The sequence below is a fragment of the Rhinoderma darwinii genome, chromosome 3 (genome assembly GCF_050947455.1).
Source record: "Rhinoderma darwinii isolate aRhiDar2 chromosome 3, aRhiDar2.hap1, whole genome shotgun sequence".
Lineage (NCBI taxonomy): Eukaryota > Metazoa > Chordata > Amphibia > Anura > Rhinodermatidae > Rhinoderma > Rhinoderma darwinii.
This window is the reverse complement of record NC_134689.1, coordinates 271,084,659-271,107,635: the sequence shown is the minus strand read 5'-3', so window position 1 is coordinate 271,107,635 and position 22,977 is coordinate 271,084,659. Positions and strand designations below refer to the sequence as shown.

Genomic DNA, 22,977 nt, shown 5'->3' with positions numbered 1-22,977 from the left:
CTAATTTATACAGGACCCAATTAAATTAATACTAAATTTGGTTTAGCCGGCTGGCCTTTTTTATTTATTTATTCTTTTTGAAAGCAGAGGGTTATAATTTTGGAGTCAAAGCAAAGTATTTTAGCTACACTGCTCCATTTGTATGTTATGTAACACATTGTAGTCTACCGAAGAGAATCATCTTAATGTTTTACTGAAGCATTAGTTAAATCACTATAAAAGTCCAATATACCGTAACCCAGTATGCTGGTAATAGTAGAGAAGAACACCAAAATTTGCAGCAGTGGAAGATGAGGTCACTGGTTTAAGGAGCTTTACAATGAACTTCGGAAGTAAATATGGGCAAGGAACCAAATGACTCACCAACAGACTATATTTATGGAACACCACACAATGGCCCTGTTCTGCTTTTCTTTATGAACAGATCTCTTATTACAGGAAAATATAGGGCCAAGCAACAGTATAAGCTGTGTCTTTTTTTTTTTTTTTTTGCCTAAAACCACAAGCTGAAACAAGACTCAGCAAAGAGATGACATTCAAAAAGAGATGTTTTACGAGAAGGCTGTACATTTAGAAAGTGGTAAGCACTCTTGCCGTGTACCACTGGGATATTGGGTTCTATTATGGAACAGGGCAAAAATGTTCGCTAACCCAGATATAATTACCTGGGGAGCTTTGTGCTGCCTTTCATTTCCCCTGTAGAGACAGTAGGTAGTATTACATGGTAGACATTTAAATGAACGAGCAACCATGCAATACATAGATGTGTTAAGTCCACCAGAGCGGCTCTCCAGATGGGACCATCTCTCAATTTTTGAATAAGACAGCATAATAACACAGGTTGCTTTTTTCTACAGTGTCCTAAAATGTGATGATTCTTTGGAATAACCAACTGGAAAGGAAGAGTGCTGTTCCTTGTGAATGCCAAAAATTTTATTTTAGCTCAACAATAATACAGATGAGAACACACAGCAGAATAACGAATATCATTTCAAAATATTTATATTTTTTGATTTATTTGAGCAAGTGAAGAGTTATCGTATACTTCTAAAATGCATATTCATAAGGTGTTTATGTTCCTTTGGGAAGTGCATCCTTAGTAATAGATTATCTGAGTTCTCTGCTAACTCCCATCAGTTTAGGCATCTGCTTGATCACTATATAATGTTAACTACACCTCTAAGCTTCTGGAAATCTCATATTACAGTTGTTATTTTGTAAAACAGCTGGTTAGCATGTGCATTTCACAAACCTTTTTTTTTATATTGTTGCTTTTTATGTCTTGGCTACATAAAAACAGATGCTACATTAAAGTGCAGACAATTAAAAAGTATTTCATTTTGGGGTTTAAAGGAGTGTGGAAGTTCAAAGGCATCCTGAGAGAATGAGATTATATTGCTAGTAAATCCAAAGTAAGACAAAGTAAATAACTCAACGGCAAATTCCAAGCTTTGTTCTGCTTCAATATTTACAAATAAGTAAATACAATGTGATAGCAATAGTACACAGAGGTTTGGAAAGCAGTGTTGTGTTATAACAACTCAATGGGATTTATCTAAACATGATTTATGAAATCGGAAAAGTATCAAAATAGATTAGAACGAAAGTCTACTTTATGAAATACTTCTGGTCTCTGTGAGTATACTGTATTTTTAGTTCTGTCCCCGGTTGTGTCTTTTTAGTCTTTTTTTTTTTTTTAGGTCTAATAGGGTCTTATAGCTTCTAAATATTGATAGAATCACCTAAAGTTATAAAAAAAAAAACATTCCAGAGGCCTTTCCAATGTTCCATATAGTTCCCATTCAACACTAGAAACTGAAAAATTATCTTCGCCAACAATAGTTTAAAAATAATTTAGGCTGTGTTCACACTATCATTACAGTTAGTCTCTGTGGTTTTTTGATAGCTAAAACTAAAGAAACCTGAAGGATCTATTATCCGTTATTGAGATTGGTAAGCATCTGTTACAAAACAAAGCTATCACAACTTTGGTAATAATGGAAGCCATGACACTAATGTGAACAGAACCTTATTAAAAAACAAAAAAATGACTAATGCTGCCTCACTTACATCATCTAAACAAACCAAGGGCATACATACCATAGAGAAAGCCCATGTAGATGCTATGGGGCCAGTATATCAATGTTGGCAAGCTAAGGGCAAACAGACAGTTAAATTTATTTTCTATCCTACAAGTAATAGGGAGGGGGTGGAGAAGGGAAACAAGCACCAAGCTTCCTGGTCCCAAAATTCTAGCCCTCATCCTCCTCTAGATGTAGATTAAAGCAAGGACCACTATGTTGTCAGAGTTGTATAACATGAAGGCTTATCTTATAAACAGGAGCAGAAATAATAAGCTGGGGAGGATATAATTAAAGTGGACCTGTCTGCTAGTATATAGATGTGAAAGAGAAGGAAATTCTGAGCACATTGATATATAGTTTGATAGAACATGACTCAGAGATTTGTACTAACTGTTAAATCATTGCATATACAGTGCACAGAACGTTCAGTGATTTACATCTCTGTAAGAACACATATGAAGGGAAGGTTGTCAATAACTGACAGAGGGTGGAGGACGCTGGCGTGGTACTTGCTGTGTAGTAATAAGTACGGTGTGATAGAAAGTTTAAAACATTAATAAGAAACTTAATTGGACCGTAACAACCGTGGTCTATAAAATGATATGAGTAATGAGGTTAAACAAGCCAGCATCCTTAAATGATTACCACATTTTTCGAACTGCGTAGCTCAAGTTGTAGGTGATGAATTTGATGATTTCTGTCGAAACGTCATTATTTTCTTAATATATTTCCAACACAACACGGACCACGGTTGCTACTGGTTACTGAACCACTCCTTAGCCGTGTATTGCCGCACTGCCTGATGAAAACTCCTGTAGATTACAAGTAAAATCAAGCGAAACACTCCATCACGTGGCTCCAGCATCCTAAAATGATTGAAAGTACTTTGCTATATTCATAAGACATTCTAGGCAATGTGTTGCAAGCTTTAAAACAAATGTCACATGCAATAAAGACCAGAGCAAGGCTGGCAAGACATTTAGGATAATTAGTGTAACAGGTGTCGCTTTAAATTTGAGGGCAAGTGCTAAAACGTTATATGGAGCATATGGTGCTGCAAATCAATAACTCTGCATTCTGTAATAAATAAGTATTGTGAAAAATACTGAATCTTTATGATCTAAAGTCACTTTTAAATCCTACATTATTATACTGTATAGCCAGTTTTCTATAAGAACACATCAGCTCGCTTCCTAGGTCAATTGCTGGCAGCACTCCAATGATAAAGACAGTCCAATTGTCCCATAAGGGTATGTTCACACGTAGTCAACCAAAACGTCTGAAGACCCTGCTTTTCAGAGGTTTTTTTACCAACTCGCATTTTTCGCGGCGTTTTCACGCCGTTTTCGCGGCGTTTTTTACGTCCGTTTTTGGAGCTGTTTTCATTGGAGTCTATGAGAAAACAGCTTCAAAAACGTCCAAAGAAGTGTCCTGCACTTCTTTTGACGAGGCTGTATTTTTACGCGTCGTCGTTTGACAGCTGTCAAACGACGACGCGTAAATAAAAGGTCGTCTGCACAGTACGTCGGCAAACCCATTCAAATGAATGGGCAGATGTTTGCCGACGTATTGTAGCACTATTTTCAGACGTAAAACGAGGCATAATACGCCTCGTATACGTCTGAAATTTGGCCGTGTGAACATACCCTTGCTCTCATGATGAATAATAATGAAAATTTAGGAGCAAATAACTATGTTCACACAGAGTATTTTGCAGGCAGAATTTCTGCCTCAAAATTCTGTTTGGAAGTTTGAGGCAGATTTTCCTCTCCCTGCAGGCCGTTTTGGTCGCTGCGAGCATAAAACGCCGTGAAATACGCTTTCTCTGCCTCCCATTGAAGTCAATGGGAGGTCAGAGGCGGAAACGCCCGAAGATAGAGCATGTCGCTTCTTTCTCCCGCGAGCTGGTTTTACTGCTGGCGAGGGAAAACCGCCCCCGCCTCCCATTGAAATTGACGGCATGCATTTTCGGGCCATTTTTCACTAGCTTTTTGGCTCTGTTTCCACGTCAAAAAACTCATCAAAAAACTCTGTGTGAACTTAGCCTTAGTGTGCTGTATATCATTACCAAAATCATGTAAGGATTGATCACCAAACAGAAATCATGGAATCTGTTTTTCTTGAGAGTTAAGGGTCTCTAAGGAGAGCAGTGTATAAACTCAATGATCCAAATAAAATGTAAATGCCCATGTCCATATATGAACAGTGAAGTTAGCGGCTACACCTTGAGCGGAATCCCCGTTGCCAATGATCTGGCCGGGGATTCCGCTCCTAGAGGAAACCCCTGAGGTCACTGTCCTTGTATGGACATGGACATCAGGGGTTCTTCCTGGAGCAGCATCCCTGGCCAGAGTCGGCAACGGGGATTCTGCTCAAGGAATAGCCACTGACGTCACTGTCCATATATGGACAGTGACATCAGGGCTTCCCTCTAGAAGCGGAAACTCTAGCCTATCTAGGGAGGTGTGGCACTATCTGCATAGACACTGTGGCATTATATAGGGGCACTATCTACAAGGGCACTGGTACTAGGGGCAGCTAAGGGGGTATTATTATTCTGTATAAGGGCAGCTAGGGGGCATTATACCTTATGGGGCAGCTATGGGGGCATTATGTTCTTTGGGGGGCATTATGCTGTATGGGGCAGCTATGGGGGCATTATACTATAAGGGGCAGCTATGGGGGCATTATACTATAAGGGGCAGCTATGGGGGCATTATACTGCATGGGGGCATCTGTGTGGGCGTCTTTGTGGGCATTATACTGTTTGGGGCATCGGTGTTGGCATTATACTGTATGGGGGCATCTGTGTTGGCTTTATACTGTATGGGGGCATCTTTGGGTCAGTATACCATATGGTTATGGGGGAATTATACTGTATGGTGGCAGCTAGAGGGCATTATACTGTGTGGGGCAGCTATTTGGGATTATACTGTGTGAGAGGCACTCTAGGAGCATGATTTTGTGTGGGCTGAACCAGGTGTGTATGGGCGGGGATTGGGTGGGATTAGAGGCTTGGCTTAAAAGAAATTTGACGTGCTGCATCGCGGTTGTCCCTCTTTGTTATACTTAAAAGTATAGCACTGTCTACAGGAACGGCTGTATAGCACTGTATGGGGAGACTGTATAGCCCGGTCTATGGTGGGTGCTGTATAACACTGTCTACAGGGGACTGTACAGCCCTGTCTACAGGGGGGCTGTATAGCAATGTATGGGCAGACTGTATAGCCCTGTCTACAGGAGGGCTGTATAGCCCTGTCTACAGGGGGGCTGTATAGCCCTGTCTACAGGGGGGGGCTGTATAGCCCTGTCTACAGGGGGGGCTGTATAGCCCTGTCTACAGGGGGGCTGTATAGCACTGTCTACAGGGGGCAGCGGTATAGCACTGTCTATAGGGGGCCTGTTTAGCCCTGTCTACAGGGGGACTGTATAGCCCTGTCTACAGGGGGGCTGTATAGCCCCGTCTACAGGGGGCTGTATAGCCCCATCTACAGGGGGGCTGTATAGCCCTGTCTACAGGGGGGGCTGTATAGCACTGTCTACAGGGGGCAGCGGTATATCACTGTCTACAGGGGGCGGCTGTATAGCCCTGTCTACAGGGGGGGCTGTATAGCCCTGTCTACAGGGGGGCTGTATAGCACTGTCTACAGGGGGCAGCGGTATATCACTGTCTACAGGGGGCGGCTGTATAGCACTGTCTACAGGGGGCGGCTGTATAGCACTGTCTACAGGGGGCGGCTGTATAGCACGGTCTACAGAGGGAAGCTGTATAGCACGGTCTACAAGGGGGGCTGTATGGCACAATCTACTGGAGGGGGCTGTATGGCACTATTTACAGAGGGCACTATCTAAAAGGGTGGTCTGTGTGTGGCACCCAGGGGGGCCCAGTCAAAAGTTTGCTATGGGGCCCAGTGTTTCCTAGTTACGCCCCTGCCAAGATCTATATTTTCTTTTCTGACGATGGAGCTGTATGGAGCTGACGAGTAAAATGGAAAAAAACACTAATTCTACCATTATTTTTTGTATTGTTTTCTTTACGCCATGGACCATGTGGTTTAAATAACATGTTAACTTTATTCCTTTTTTAAATCAAATGTTTTTTATTAATGTTTCCAAGATAAACACAAATACAAAAAATAAAAGGTCTGGCAGATGCGCTGCGTGCAACGTGGCAGGCAAGATGGCACCGGGTGTACTCAGCGCATCACTCAGTCAAAGCCCAAGTCCGGTGCCAGAGCCGAAAAACAACCTTTGTCCACCACAAAACACCTTCGGCGTCCTCCCAAGACTGAAAGTTACGTTTAGTGGCTTTTAAGGTAGGTATGATGCAAGATAAGTCAGGATAAAGCAGAATCTGTGGCGGGAGATCAGCACTGCATGTCCTCTTACATCTCTGGATGGGCCACGCCCCCATGTTAACTTTATTCTATGAATCAAGTGCAATTATGGTGATACAAAAATATTATCTTTTTATATTTTATGTTTCAGTACTTTTGCTAAGTGACACTGCTAATTGAAAGTACTCTAGCGAAACAACGTTGAGCGGTGAAGTATCAATTACTTAGATGCCTCTTGCAAAGCAGACCTGGAAGCCTTTTGTCAAGCCCCTGACTGCAATTAAAACCGGTCAGGCTGATGGGCTGACAGAGGGAGATCCTTACCTCTGTCAAACTCCTTAGATGTTGCGGTCGCTATTGACCGTGGCATCAAAAGGGTTATCCTAGCAGATTGAGTAAACCTATCCCATTTACTCCACCCCACCTTGTCCATTTTTGCTGTGGGGAGCAAGTTGGGTAAGAGAAAGGGAACCTCGGCTCAAGTGTCCCTGGGGAATAAGCGTACCCCTATTCACATCCTAATGAAAAGTGGTAATTTCCATTAGGACATGAAAAGGCAATGCTGTCAAGGGAAGAGGTTAAAAGCAGCAGCTGTTCTCCTATTAGATACCAGTTGCTGCACCTTATAAAAAATATAGGATGCTGTAAACCTGGGGCACCCAACAATTGTTAACTTCCCAGCCATATTCAAATACAACAAGTGGAGTTGCGCCATAATGAATGAAAAAGAGTCAAACAAAGATGTTATAAAACAGTTGACTGAAATGATTTACATATGGCTGAAGCATGATGTGCCTAATTTATTAAGAGGCATTGGTCGTCCGTGCTCCTGAGAGTCAAATTTAGACCAGCTATGAGCTGGAGTAGATTTGGGCTATAGTTTACGCCAGTTTCTGGTTCGAATTATAGTAAATTTGTCAAGCTACGGGTGGTCTTGTCCCCTTTTAGAAAAGTGCTGTGAGCAATAGAAATAGCATAAAATGTGACATTTTCCTCGCAAATTGCTACCTTTGGACTGTTTGTTACTTTTCTACAACATAAAACTGGCGTCCAAAAGTTAATAAATTCCCCTGTAAGTGTTTTTCTCTATTGTCTTCAATAGGGAAATAGAGTATCATTGAAAATCACAAGTAAAAACCATAGTTGCAGTATGCCATAGAAGCACTGCTATCAACATTTTCCAGAAATGTTTCTTTAACAAGCTATTATCTTAACTGCAGCAACCCCGCAACAAAACTGTGTACTTAGCAGGGAACCACACAAGATATTTTGGTAAGAAAGATAACTTCAAACGTTTCTAATACTAGAGGGGTTGTACCAAAATCGAAAAATATCACATATCCACCACTGGGATACCCACGATCATGAGAATGGGGGGTTCCGAACCCCATTACTCCTCACTGCACCCCCCGCAGTGAATACAGGCTTGAATAGAGCAGCAGTTGAGCATGCATGCTGTCTTATTCAATGTCTATGAGAATGACGAAAATCGCCATGCGCTGTACTCTGTTGTTTCCACCATGCCCATAGACTGAATGGACCAGCAGTGCGCATGCATTACTACCGCTCCATTCAATGTCCTCCTCACTGTGGTGGGAGCAGTGAGGAAGAACGAGCGGTTCGGGACTCCCATTCTTTGGATCAGCAGGGGTCCCGGCGATGGAGCCCCCAGCAATCAGACAATTATCACCTGGTACCCCTTTAACCCCAAAACTAGATTTCTGACTACAATAAAATTACAAAGCTTTTATTTAGTAGTTTAATCCAAAAGACCAATATAGTTATAGACGACACTCTTAAACATAACAACTGAGCGGAAACTCCTTGCTCATGTTGAATAACATATATACAAGGTTTTTGATATGTGGTGATCTCTGCCAGTGGCTCCCTGAATCCCACTTATTACAGATTACACCTTTGCGCAGCTCCTCTTTTTCGGACACATACTGTTGATCCTAGACATCATCAAAAACCAATGGAATGGGATATGTCTGACCGGCTTCATGAATGACAGAGCGGTTACTCACTATTACTGTTACCGGTAATTGCAGAACACTCACTTTCCTTATTAGCGCATTATAGCACCCTGTTTAAAAGTTTGTAGAAATGTAGACTAATAAGTTGGAAATGATTCATATTTCAGCTCTGCTCGTGATTAAACACAAGATACTTGCCAAAAAACGAATGAACTAATAGCTGTATAAATCAGTGTGTAAATCTAGCATTATGAAAGCTGCTGCATGAAAGTGATGGCTTAGAGGCAAGTTTACTGTTGAGATGCATATCTACGGAATGACTAATACGTTTTCACTTTAGCTAAAAAAAAACTCATTTTCTGAATACATCAGATATTCTGCAGTATGTAAAATGTAAACTGTGAGACAGACACAGGTACTTGTTGTCCTTAACACAATGGATATAGGAAGGAGCATTAATATACTCAGAAATAAATACATGATAACTTGTACATCTGGGTTCTGGGAAACATCATAAAGAATAAACCTTACTAATGTACATTGTGCTCCAGATTCAGGCATGTCAATGGACGGAGACTGGAGTATAGAATTCTTCAACCTGCATGGAGGCCCCATGGCAAAAAATTTAGTTGGGGCCCCATGCCACTTCTGGAACCTGACTCTTATAGAAACCATATCTAGGAGAGGTGGCCACGCATGTGTGTGGCCCTCTCCACTAAATACTATCGGAATTGAGGAGAAAGTCAAGGCAATGACTCCCCTAGACTTCAAAGAGAGAGCCACATCTATGACCTATTTTGGATGTAAAGAATCACCAAACAGCCATCACAGAATCCCTGTTTTCCTGAAAGTTGAGGATCTCAAAGGTGAGCAGTTTATAAACAAGGTTTATCAATATAAACAGTAAATGCCAGGGGGATGGATAGATAGATAGATAGATAGATAGATAGATAGATAGATAGATAGATAGATAGATAGATAGATAGATAGATAGATAGATAGATAGATAGATAGATAGATAGATAGATAGATAGATAGAAAAAAAAAGTGGTGTTGCAGAACAGGTGTATTTATACGGACATCATTTGACAGATCATGTGACACTTTGATTACACATGGAGGGACCGTATTCAACCAATTATGTGACTTCTGAAGTTAATTGGTTTGGCCAGATCTTATTCAGGGAACAATTTGGACTATTTTGTCAGGTTCATTACATAATGTAAAGTTTCAAATCCATTTTAAAATGGCTCTATGGTGCTTGCGTCTGAGATAGGGAAATTAGATTGCGAGAACCATTGGGACCAATGTGAATGGCAACAATCTCGACAGCACTGTGAAATACTTTGGCAAAATATAAGCAACAGCAAATATGAGATAGATAGATAGATAGATAGATAGATAGATAGATAGATAGATAGATAGATAGATAGATAGATAGATAGATAGATAGACAGATAGATAGATAGACAAGTTGGTAGAGGCCCCAGGGGTTTGTGCCCTATAATGCGGCACTGCTAACAGATCTCTTTACTTTCGCCTGTTGGTGCTGCTGTGTGAGCACATCTTTGCTGATGTGTTGTTGGGAGGTGGAAGTATGTAGCCATGATTATTGTAAAATATATTGCATTGTTAGCGAAAAAATAAATGGAGAATTAGCCCAAGAATCATTAAATGGGGAAGAAAACACAGGCCCTTCTGTCCTGGGTGGCAAAACCCACGCCATAATAAGAACCCAATTTTTATCATTGTTGGGTCCTCTTTCTTCTTCTACGATTGCATGTTCTATAGACACCAATACAACAGAACCCCCGGTTCCACTATTTGAGATATTTATTTATTACCAGTAACTTGGAAATAATTTTTAGACAAAGTATACAAAACCACTGAGAAATGTCAGTTCCTTCTCAGAAAATGCATTAACATTATACTTTCCCCCATATTTAAACTATGGACCTTTACATGTTTCTACAAAAGAGTAAAGAACCCACAGCAGTTGCTATAATTGTCCTGTACTTTGTGTCTTTGTAGCCATGACTATTTGACTATTTAGTGTCTGGGGCAATAAAAGGGCCAGACTATAAGTAAAGTGGAAAATATGCAACCTTTACACATAAGCTCGCACCAGTGAAATGCTTTGCCAAATTTCCAAGCAATTCATTAGTAACAATTTCTGTAATGTAGACATTCTTTACCGTGCAATTTAAACTTTCTAGAAAGCTTCTAAAGCTTCATGTTAGCAACTCAAACTTATCGGAAAACCAGAACAGATTGAAATGAAATCACTAAAATTCCAACTTGAACAATACCTTCAGTTTTGTGCTACCTTTTCAGCCCTATTGGACCAACAATTGCCAATATCCAGGTGACACCGTCACTGCTATAGTTTTGGGGGTATAGCCTTTAACAGAATGTATTAATCTCCGGCAGTGCCAGAGGATAGGTTAGTGAGTATTGGCAGAATGTTCCGTTCTCCATACCCTCCCCATTCGACATTAGTGTCCACAAGGTCGAATAGCAGGAAGCCATACTGTAGATACGTTGCCTACCCCCTCCTACCCTATACCGTGTACAGGGCAAATAGGGAATACAGCAGCAATTACAAAGTATTGTCATATTCCCTATGAAATTTTGGTGATCTGCCAAGAGAATAGAACATGCTAATTGTTTACAACCCCTTTCAGTATGACATGTAGTACGAATATTATATATGCAAAACCCCTAGCTGTATCTGTACAACGTGCAATACATCTGCTCTATCCGCAACACATATCTACATGCAATCTATGCATTGCTTGTAGTTTTACCTGTACCTGGCTAGACGGACAGCTTAGTGCGGAGCTTCCATTATCCTAATATAAATACTGTGTTTCAGTTACCAATCTTTTAGGAGTGTTCTACTTTTACCAAAGTTATGTAAAATGATGCTAACTGCAAGAATTTTAAGATTTCAAGATGTTTACTGCAGCGTTCAGACCAAACAAGTCAACGCAATAATGCAATCCAAGGAAAAGAACCTAAAATAAATATATTTCTATTTCAACATTTCTTAAGCATCGGTAGATACAATGTAGCAGCACCTGAGTATAAGAAATTGAATATTGGCAGAATGTTCCCTTCTCCACAGCCCTCCTATTTCCCACTAGAGGTGGCACTGTCGGGTGGCAGGGAGCCATAGGAGAGTTGCACAGTATTATTATTGGAGCAGCCTGCTTTGTACACCCCTCGAAGCTAGTGGGTGGTACAGGCCATTGCTTAGTTTTAAAGGGACCAGATCAAGTGATTGAACCAAATGATTATAAGGCCAGTCATGTGATCAGTCGGTGCCATTTTTAAACAAGCATTGGTCAAGAGCAGCATGGGTAGGCCATTTTTTAGATTTTATAAAGTTTTATGTTACGTATTTTGTTTATCTATACCCCTTAAAAACACTGTGGCCATTTTACCAATGTATTGGTCTTACTACTTTTAAGTTAGTTAGGGCTGAATTATGTTTTTGAGGTCCCATGTGCTAGGTGGGAGATGTGCATGGACTTGGGAATGGACGTGGGAAATGGGAGTAAAGAACAATCACGGTAAAATCTCATGAGTAGAAAGGCGGCAGTGTGCCCAGCACAGATGGTATTAGATCATTTACAGATCAGATTATGTCAATCCAATACAACAGGATACACAAATAGCTGACTGGATATAGGCAATACTTTGATTTGAATGTGCCCTTAAACATTGAGCATTAGAAAACCAATTAGTTACAGACTGGCACACGTACACACAGAATTGAGCATTTGATATATTATATGATAGACAAAGTATCAGTTAAGTTAGTTGACAGGTAGTTTGGACATTGACTGCATGCATAACCAGGAGTAAATATCTTCTGTAAAAAATGGTGCAGCATGTACATGGAATTCTGCAAACCCCATTCAGACGAAGGGGATAATCGTAGAAATACACTATATGGACAAAAGTATTGGGACACACCTCTTTACCCCTTAACGACCGGCGTATAGTGTTTTTACGTCGGCCATTTGGGGTAGTTCTTCTGAAATGCCTCCTTCTCACGTCGGCACTTCAGAAGAACTTTTCCCACATCGTGTGGGGTGCTGCTGAAGCCTGGGCAGTTGCTAACCGCCTCGGACTTCAGAACACCGATCTGATACCACTAGCAGTTGTCTCCGATCATATTTAACCACTCAGATGCGGCGCTCAATAGCAAGCGCCGCATCTGAGTGGTTTTAGAGGGAGGGAACTCCCTCTCTCAATCCATTAGCATCCCACGAGCATCGTGGGGTGTCAATGGTTTCTATGGCAGCCAGGGCCCTAACAAAGTCCCCTTTAGTGATTGCCTGTTAGGCCATGCCAGAGGCTGACAGGCAATAATACAATGCAATACAGAAGTATTGCAGTGTATTATAAAAGCGATCAAAAGATCGCACAGTAAAGTCCCAAGTAAAAAAAATTAAAACCACATTTTCCCCTTACAAAATATTTTATTATGAAAAAAAGTTACCTATATTTGATATCACCACGTCCGTAACAAACCCAACTATAAAACGATTACATTATTTAACCCGCACGGTGAACGCCATAAAAAATAAAATAAAAAACAATGCCAGAATTACTGTTTGCTGTTCAACCTACCTTCAAAAAATTTTGATAAAAAGTGATCAAAAAGTCGCATTTACTCCAAAATGGGACCAATAAAAACGACAAGTCATCCCGCGAAAAAAAAAAAAAGCCCTCATACAGCTGCATCGGTTGAAAAATAAAAAAGTTTTGGCTCTTAAAATATGACGACACAAAAACAAATAATTTTACTCTGTAAAAGTAGGAAAACATAAAAAACGTATATAAATTTGGTATTGCCGCAATCATAACGACCCGTAATGTCAACATATGTCTCATGGGACTATAAAATATGTGGGCTAGGTCACCAGCAAGTGCGGATTATTGAGCTCCCCAGTAACAATAGAAACTCCAATCAATATTAAGTAGAACACAAGAGAAAGAAGGAGTCAAAAACTATTGAAAAATATAAATTGCCAAAGGCATAGAAAAATACAAATTTTATTGGACAATACAAATAACATGATTAAATATTAGACTACAAATCAGAAAAACTGTATATCTCCAATGGTATAGGAGGGGAACTAGGGTCACAGTAGTTGAACAAATGACAATACAGAGAACAACTTCTATCAGTCGCTTTAGGTAGTTACAATGTAGTTAACCCAGTTAACCCAACTTAACTTTATTCTGTGGCTCAATACGATTACGGTGATATCAAATTTATATCGATTTTTTTGTATTTTACTACTTTAAAAAAAACAAAAACTTTTGTTAAAAAAATAATAGTTTTGTTTTACCACATCCTGAGAGCTGTAACTTTTTTATTTTTCGTTGTATTGAGCAGTGTGAGGGCTTATTTTTTGCGGGACGAACTGTAGTTTTTATTGGCATCATTTGTTGGTACATATGACTTTTTGATCACTTTTTATGACATTTTTTTTGGGAGCTAAGGTGACCAAAAAATTGTGATTTTGGCTGTTTACAATTTTTATTTTTTCCAGCCTTCACCGCGTGCATTAAATAACACTATATTGTAATAGTTCAGACTTTTACGGACGCAGCGATACCAATTTTGTTTACTTGTTTTATCTTTTACATTACTTTAGAGGAAAAATGGGAAAAGGGTTTTTCTTTTAAGTTTGAATTTTTTAAAATTTATTTTGCACTACTAAAAACTTTATATCACTTCTTTTTACACATTTTATTAGTCCCCCTAGGGGACTTGAACCACCGATTGTTAGATCGCTGGTACAATATACTGCAATACTAATGCATTGCAGTATATCGTCATTTTTACGGGCATCTGTTAAGCCCTGCAACAGGCAGGGCTTAACAGAGGCAGAGTGAAGGCAGCCCTGGGGGCCTTCATTAGCCCCCTAGGGTGCCATAACAGCCATCGTCACCACTGGATCTCGTTGTGGAGGGGGCTGCCCCCCTCTTTTCAACGCCTTAGATGCTGCGGTCGCGATTGACGGCAGGATTTGAGGGGTTAAACATCCAGGAATAGCGCGATCGCTGCTGCTGTAAGTTAGTCCTGAGTGTTGGCTGTAAAACACAGCCAACCCCCGCAGCATATGTACCGCGCTCCAAACATCACCCCCCGCACCAGGATGTACCGGTGCATCCTGGTGCGCTAAGCAGCACTTTTCGAGCGCTAATATATATGTAAAAACTGAATATATATTGGTTATATTATATTACATTACTGCTACATTAAACTATATTTATAAATATGCCTTGGACAGGTGGGAGGAGTGCTCAACCAAGATGGAGGCAGTCACTACCCCCAAATGTACAATGCCAAAAACAAAGTCGGTCAGCACCTCCTAGCAAAGTGAAATAAATATGCAGGTGCACATCTGTTGTCACTGCAATGCAAAGCAAACAAATAAACAAACACAAAGGTATAGGAGCACTCTTTGAGCACTAAGATATATGCAAACATTGAATATATGGGTTATTTCTATTTTTATATAGTAACTATATTTATAAATATGAGGTTTGCAGCACACATTTTGATCAAATTGTGTGAGCCTGCTACAACAAGGTGACCTATACAGACTCGCCTCTCTCCTGGGCCTAGGCCTACAAATTAACTGCGGGTTGACAGGAGCCAGCTTCGCTCTAATTAAAACCAGCCTGTTCCGGGCTATTAACTTTGAATGGTCCAACGATTGATCTAAAAATTTATTTAGAAGAGGTCCATCATTAGAAATAATAGGCCTACTCTTATCACATTGAATTTAGCGGTTTTATTCAGTCCCATTGCCACAAGTGTATAAAATCCAGCACCTAGACATGTAGTCTGCCTTTACAAACATTTGTGTAAGAATGGGTCATTCTAAAGAGCTTGCTGAATTTGAGCGTGGTACTGTAATAAGATGCCACCGTTGCAACAAGTCAGTTTGTGGAATTTCTTCCCTCCTAGATATTCCACAATCAACTGTGCGTAGTATTATTGCAAAGTGGAAGCGTTTAGGAACCACTTCGTTGGCATTGGCCCCCAGTTCTAGTGAAAGTAAATCTTAAAGGGTAACTAAACGTTCAACAAACTTCTTACATGTCATAGTGACATGTCAGAAGTTTTGATTGATGGGGGTCCGAGCACTGAGACCCCCACCAATCACTAAAACGAAGCTGCAGAAGCGTTCGTGTGAGCGCTGAGCAGCTTCGATTCAGCTTGTCACTATAAAGTGTCAGAAGTTTGATCAACATATAGTTACCCTTTAATGATTCAGCATACCAAGACATTTTGGACAATTGTATGATTCCAACTTCGTGGGAACAGATTGGGGAAGGGCTTTTTTTGTTCCAGCAGGACTATGCCCCAGTGCACAAAGTAAGTTCCATAAAGGCATGGTTGGGTAAGTTTGGTGTGAAAAAACTTGACTGGCACACACAGAGCCTTGACCTCAACCCCATCGAACACCTTTGGAAAATAACTAGAACGGAGATTGTGAGCCAGAACCTCTCGTCCAACATCCGTATCTGACCTCACAAATGCTCTTCTGAATGAATGTGCAAAAATTCCCACAGACACACTCCAAAATCATCTAGAAAGCCTTTGCAGAAGAATGGAAGTTGTTTTAGCTGTAAAGGAAGTGGGCGACACTCCATATTAATGCCTATGGATTTAGAATGGGAGGTCATAAAAACTTAAGGAGGTGTAATGTGTAGGTGTCCCAATACTTTTGTCCATATAGTGTATCTGCAACAAATCTGTCACATGTAAATATACCGTTAGACTATTTAGAAAATTGACCAGATCTTGGAGATTTCTCAACTGTTCTTTTTTTTTTTTCCCACCTACATGTACATTGGTTTTCCATCTTATTTTTGGAGCCTTATAAAAACAACAATCATCAGTCCACAGTGTATGTGTAAACTACATTTTAGACATAAACAGATTAGGCTTTGTACAGACATCTCTTATACACATCAACTATCAACATGTAAACTTGAAGATCTTCTTCCACAGCCTTGAATTAGTGTTGGGTCAGTAAACAGCTGTAATGCAATGTCCACATGGTACCTTTCAGGCAAGAGGACAGCATTTACCGTGTGAAAAGCTCTGTGTACTAGTAAATCAACTGTCAATATCAGAATGAAGCTGTTGTTGTGAAGAACATTTTCCATATGTCAACTGTTAATAAGCGCTAAGAGCAGCCAAAGGATGTCCGGCAAAGGTTAGTTATTTCAGGGTACTTAGGACAATGGGGCAGGAGTGACACCATCAAAAATGTAAAACCTTTTTCTCTATTAACTCTTTACGTCTCATACAATGAACTTTTGGAATCCGGGTTAAATTATTCTACAACTGAGATAAAATGGGCTGTCTGGAATTAAAAAACGTTATACTACTGGCCATAAGTGGTTATGTTCATACAAATAAATTAAATGGGCATTCCCATCTTAGACATTTATGACATATCCACAATAAATTAACAACCTACAAGAACCTCTAACCAAAACAATGGCGTAAACAGGGGTCCCTTTTATACAAGTAGACAACCTAAACGCGAACCACAAGGGAACATAGCCCCTAAAGAAATAATATGCTAAATTATATGCAAAAGTAGAAAATCTTTATTGAATATAATACACAATAACATAATACGGAATAAAAAAGGATGAACCATATACGGACATATAAACAGTGAGGTCAGATGTAAAAGACCATAGGCAAACAGAGTCAACCAACCATAAGTGGCCGAGAACCGCTCACATAACCCACAGGGAGAAATAGATGAAACGTGCGCATGAACTAACCATACCCACATATAATGAACTGCTGCCTAACTGCATATATAGTACACAAAAGCAGATATGAAAAATCTTGACATAAAAAGCAGGCATAAGAGGCCAGAGTAATGAACTAGAGTAGACGTCAGGAAAAATCAATAATAGAAAAATGAAGGCAAACCCATACCCTGAGACATTATGGGGAGCAGACCCGGCAGCCTAAGGAGATGGATGAATAAACGCCTCTCGGTTCTCGGCCACTTATGGTTGGTTGACTCTGTTTGCCTATGGTCTTTTACATCTGACCTCACTGTTTATATCTCCGTATATGGTTCATCCTTTTTTATTCCGTATAATGTCATTGTGTATTATATTCAATAAAGATTTTCTACTTTTGCATATAATTTAGCATACTATTTCTTTATGGGTTCGCGTTTAGGATATCCACAATAAATGTCTGATAGATGTGAGTCCCAGCTCTGGGACCCGCACCTATCTCGAGTATGCGATCCCCCGACCCTGTCTGTTGAGACTCAGTGGAGAGGTAGCCGGGATTACAGAAACAGCTGAGGTCACTGTGCTATGCTGATTACGTAACTCCCATATAAGTGAATGGGGGTTACAGGAATAGCGCAGCACAGCGAGCTATGCTGTTTCCGTAATGTCCAGAAACAGCATAGCCCCCTGTGCTACGCCGTTTCCGTGACTCCCATTCCCTCTTATGGGAGTTCCGGAAACAGCATAGCACAGCTAGCTCGGTTGTTTCCGTAATCCTGGCTACCGCTCCACTGAGTCTCTACCTGGAAGAGGCAACCAGCAGCTGCCTCAAAAGGTGGAGACAGGGTTTGGGAACACCTGTTCTCGAGATGGGTGTGGGCAGGGCCGGCCTTAGGGGTGTGCGAGCTTTGCGAGCGCACAGGGCGTTGCCCCCTCCAAGCATGTAGGGGCGCCACTGGGCTCTGCCTCTACTCTGTGCTCTGCTTTTAGTTACACACACAGACTAAGAGCAGAGGAACAAGAGAAGAAAAAGCCCATGCCCATAGCCCGTCCTGCATGAAGCCTGTGATCCTGTCAGAATGGAAAGATGGTGAGTGTCTGTGTATCTCTGTGTGTTTAGGTGTGTGTGTGTGTGTGTGTGTGTGTGTGTGTGTGTGTGTGTGTGTGTGTGTGTGCGTGCGTGTGCATGTGTGTTTGTGTGTTTGTGTGCGTGCGTGTGTATACAGTATGAGTCTGTGTTTGTATGTGTATATGTTACAGTGTGTGTGTGTGTCTCTGCATGTTTTTATGTTACAGTGTGTGTGTGTGTGTGTGTGTGTGTGTGTGTCTCTTTGTTAAAGTGTGTGTTCAATATTAAAATAGAACAGATAAAACAAAGATATCGGTGCTGCCTCCTATATACCCTGCTGCCCCTATATACTTTGCTGCCCCCTATAAATCCTGCTGCCCCTATATACCCTGCTGGCCCTATATATCCTGCTGACATTATATACTCTGCTGCCTCCTATATACCCTGCTGCCCCCTATATGTCCTGCTGCCCCTAATATACCATGTTGCCCCTATATAACCTGCTGCCCCTATATACCCTGATTCCCCTATATATCCTGCTGCTCCCTGTATAACCTGCTGCCTCCTATATACCCTGCTGCCCCCTATATACCCTGCTGCCCCTATATACCCTGCTGCCCCTTATATACCCTGCTGCCCCTTATATACCCTGCTGCCCCTTATATATATATATATATATATATGCCTCTGTGTGTGTGTTTATATGTGTCTGTGGGTATAGTTATCTGCTACTACATTATCTGTATTCAGAGAGTTATCCCTGTGTTATTTGTGGTGTTACATAGGAATGCAGGTAACACTACTACATTATCTGCATTCAGAGAGTTATCACTGTGTTATCTGCGTGTTACATAGGACTGCAGGTAACACTACATTATCTGTACTCCGTTATTACTGTGTGTTATCTGTGGTGTTACATAGGGCTGCACATGAAATCCACAACATTATCTGTACTAGGTATGTATGGGTCTGTTTGTGAATGTGCCTTTTATGTATTTGTATATGTCCCTGTCTTTGTGTGTGCGTGTGCGTGTGCGTGTGCGTGTGTGTGTGTGTGTGTGTGTGTGTGTACGTCTATATACAGTGAAGGAAATAAGTATTTGATCCCTTGCTGTTTTTGTAAGTTTGCCCACTGTCAAAGTCATGTACGGTCTATAATTTTTAGGCTAGGTTAATTTTACCAGTGAGAGATAGATTATATAAAAAAAAAACAGAAAATCACATAGTCAAAATTATATTTATTTGCATTGTGCACAGAGAAATAAGTATTTGATCCCCTACCAACCATTAAGAGTTCAGCCTCCTCCAAACCAGTTTCACGCTCCAAATCAACTTGGTGCCTGCATTAAAGACAGCTGTCTTAAATGGTCACCTGTATAAAAGACTCCTGTCCACAGACTCAATTAATCAGTCTGACTCTAACCTCTACAACATGGGCAAGACCAAAGAGCTTTCTAAGGATGTCAGGGTTTTACAAGATCATAGACCTGCACAAGGCTGGAATGGGCTACAAAACCATAAGTAAGACGCTGGGTGAGAAGGAGACAACTGTTGGTGCAATAGTAAGAAAATGGAAGACATACAAAATGACTGTCAATCGACATCGATCTGGGGCTCCATGCAGAATCTCACCTCGTGGGGTATCCTTGATCCTGAGGAAGGTGAGAGCTCAGCCGAAAACTACACGGGGGGAACTTGTTAATGATCTCAAGGCAGCTGGGACCACAGTCACTAAGAAAACCATTGGTAACACATTATGCCGTAATGGATTAAAATCCTGCAGTGCCCGCAAGGTCCCCCTGCTCAAGAAGGCACATGTACAGGCCCGTCTGAAGTTTGCAAATGAACATCTGGATGATTCTGAGAGTGATTGGGAGAAGGTGCTGTAGTCAGATGAGACTAAAATTGAGCTCTTTGGCATTAACTCAACTCGCCGTGTTTGGAGGAAGAGAAATGCTGCCTATGACCCAAAGAACACTGTCCCCACTGTCAAGCATGGAGGTGGAAACATTATGTTTTGGGGGTGTTTCTCTGCTAAGGGCACAGGACTACTTCACCGCATCAATGGGAGAATGGATGGAGCCATGTACCGTCAAATCCTGAGTGACAACCTCCTTCCCTCCACCAGGACATTAAAAATGGCTCGTGGCTGGGTCTTCCAGCACGACAATGACCTGAAACATACAGGCATGGCAACAAAGGAGTGGCTCAAAAAGAAGCACATTAAGGTCATGGAGTGGCCTAGCCAGTCTCCAGACCTTAATTCCATCGAAAACTTATGGAGGGAGCTGAAGATCCGAGTTGCCAAGCGACAGCCTCGAAATCTTAATGATTTACAGATGATCTGCAAAGAGGAGTGGGCCAAAATTCCATCTAACATGTGTGCAAACCTCATCATCAACTACAAAAAACGTCTGACTGCTGTGCTTGCCAACAAGGGTTTTGCCACCAAGTATTAAGTCTTGTGTGCCAAAGGGATCAAATACTTATTTCTCTGTGCACAATGCAAATAAATATATATAATTTTGACAATGTGATTTTCTTTTTTTTTTTTTTATATAATCTATCTCTCACTGGTAAAATTAACCTAGCCTAAAAATTCTAGACTGTTCATGTCTTTGACAGTGGGCAAACTTACAAAATCAGCAAGGGATCAAATACTTATTTCCTTCACTGTATTTACCTGTATGTATATATTCCAGATGTGTGTATATATATTTGCCTGTATGTCTAAATATCTGTCTTTATGTATGTACAGTATATATGTTACATCGTGTCTATATATATATGGTTCATTTTTGGTTTGTGTAGGGGGCGGCAATTGAGTGTCCCGCACAGGGCGCCATACAACCTAAGGCCGGCCCTGGGTGCGGGTCCACTTTAACTTTCTAATGTACATATAATAAAGATTTTGCACCTATTATGATAGGTCAGGTTACCCTTCACTAGTTAGGGCCGTATGTAAACAATGTGGCAATGGCTCAGTCAGTATGTTGCCTACCCTTCCTATTCAATACAGTGTACAGGGCAAAAAGGGTAAACAGCAGTAAGTCAGAAGTGTGATATTCTCATAGTGCACAACATCTGCTCAATCTGCAACACATATCTACATACACTCTAAGCATTACTTGTAGTTTTACCTGTACCATTGACTGGCAGCTTTGTGGGGGGTTCCAATATACTAAAGAAAATACTTTATTTCCACTATCACTCTTCTAAGACTGTTCTACTTTGACCAAAGTTATGTCAAATGATGCTAACTTAAGAAATGCACACAACATAGGATCCCCAAGATTAGATCTACCATAATGAAGTGTGTGTGTGTGTGTGTTTTCAAATGAAAGCATTGACACAAGAATTTATGATGTTTACTGCAGCGTTCAGACCAAACAAGTCAATGCATTAACGCAATCCAAGGAAAAGTATCTAACAACAACTATATTTCCATTTATATCTTTATGAGTAACAGTAAATAAATTCATTTTGAAAGCAGAGCAGATGATTCAATTATGAATCACAAATAAAATAACTCAGACGAGCAGGACAATGTGCTTTTGACTCTAAACAGATCACACATTTTTGCCTTGCTCCTGTCCCCAAGTGGACTATTTTAAATTGCTGCCAGAAACATCTATCTCCAGCCAATATGGAGAACACCCAGACAAAACAGTCTTTTTTTCTTGTAGAATTCATTTCTAGTAAGCATATAAGAATTTGCTTTTCCTTGTCCAGCTATGACTGATCAGTGAGTCAAAACATAGTTGATATTTATTCAATAAGTTCTGCTTCCGCTCTCAAGCTTTTAAACAACCTATATGGTTTCAGTAGGAGGACCCACTCTTTTGCAAAACAGAGAAAATGGTTTCAGAGCAGAAAGTAAACCATTATCCTTCAATGCTTTAACGTTGAACTGAACTCTTAAAAATGTTTTGACATGTCATATTGAAAAGTCAGAAGTTATAACCTGTGGTGGTCTCAGTGCTCGTACTGAAACTAAGCGGCACAAGCACTCGGGGGAGCGCTGTGCACCTTTGCTTCTGATCGGCTTTCTTCGTAGCAGTGTATGGGATCAATAGAAAGTCTAGGAGTCCGTACACAGCTCGCTCGGCTTTCCGGGAGAAGAGGATCAGAAAATAAGTGGCACAATTGTCACCCATGCGCTTCTGCTCCTTCGTTTTAGTGATCGTGGGGGTCTCAGGGCTCAAACCCCCCACCGATCAAAACTTCTGACATGTCATTGTGACATGTCAAAAGTATTTCAAAAGTTCAGTTACCCTTTTATCTTTACTTTTTCCACTAACTCCTCCATGGTTTAGCTGTACTTCCCAATACACCACCTTGTGCTGTTAATCTATTTAGGGTCAGAATAGGACTAGTGAAGAACAAATGTACAATAGAGGCAGACTAAGAAGCTGCTATTGGGCTCTTGGAGAGAAGAAGCCTAGTCCTGGTTGGACGCATCCCCTTTGCTATTATGGTGATAAGAGGGAAAAACACAAGGCAACATCCTGGCAACATGATAGGGTTCCCTATTTGACCACTGCTATGGGACCCCCTCTCGTCTGTGTATGCAACTGGGACCAGTATTCATACGTAGACCTGTATCTTCCTTCATGAACTAGTTTTTATAGGACTTGTAACAGCAGTTGCTATTCAAGGTATATATCTAAAATAATTAGTCATGACGGCACTCTGAGTGTTTT

The 22,977-nt window shown here is 40.8% G+C and overlaps 1 protein-coding gene and 1 long non-coding RNA gene across 3 annotated transcripts in view; one reads left to right on the top strand and one right to left on the bottom strand.

The window, feature by feature from the left end:
• The window catches only part of LOC142749630 (uncharacterized), a 28,286-nt gene extending 11,645 nt beyond the window's left edge, over window positions 1-16,641 (top strand). Inside the window, exons 3-4 of the long non-coding RNA XR_012882435.1 lie at window positions 8,949-9,263; window positions 16,506-16,641. This is a non-coding gene — a long non-coding RNA (uncharacterized LOC142749630). The remainder of the gene's footprint in view (window positions 1-8,948; window positions 9,264-16,505) is intronic.
• Window positions 1-22,977, bottom strand: part of THSD4 (thrombospondin type 1 domain containing 4) — a 684,213-nt gene that overhangs the window by 297,769 nt on the left and 363,467 nt on the right. The window lies entirely within an intron of this gene.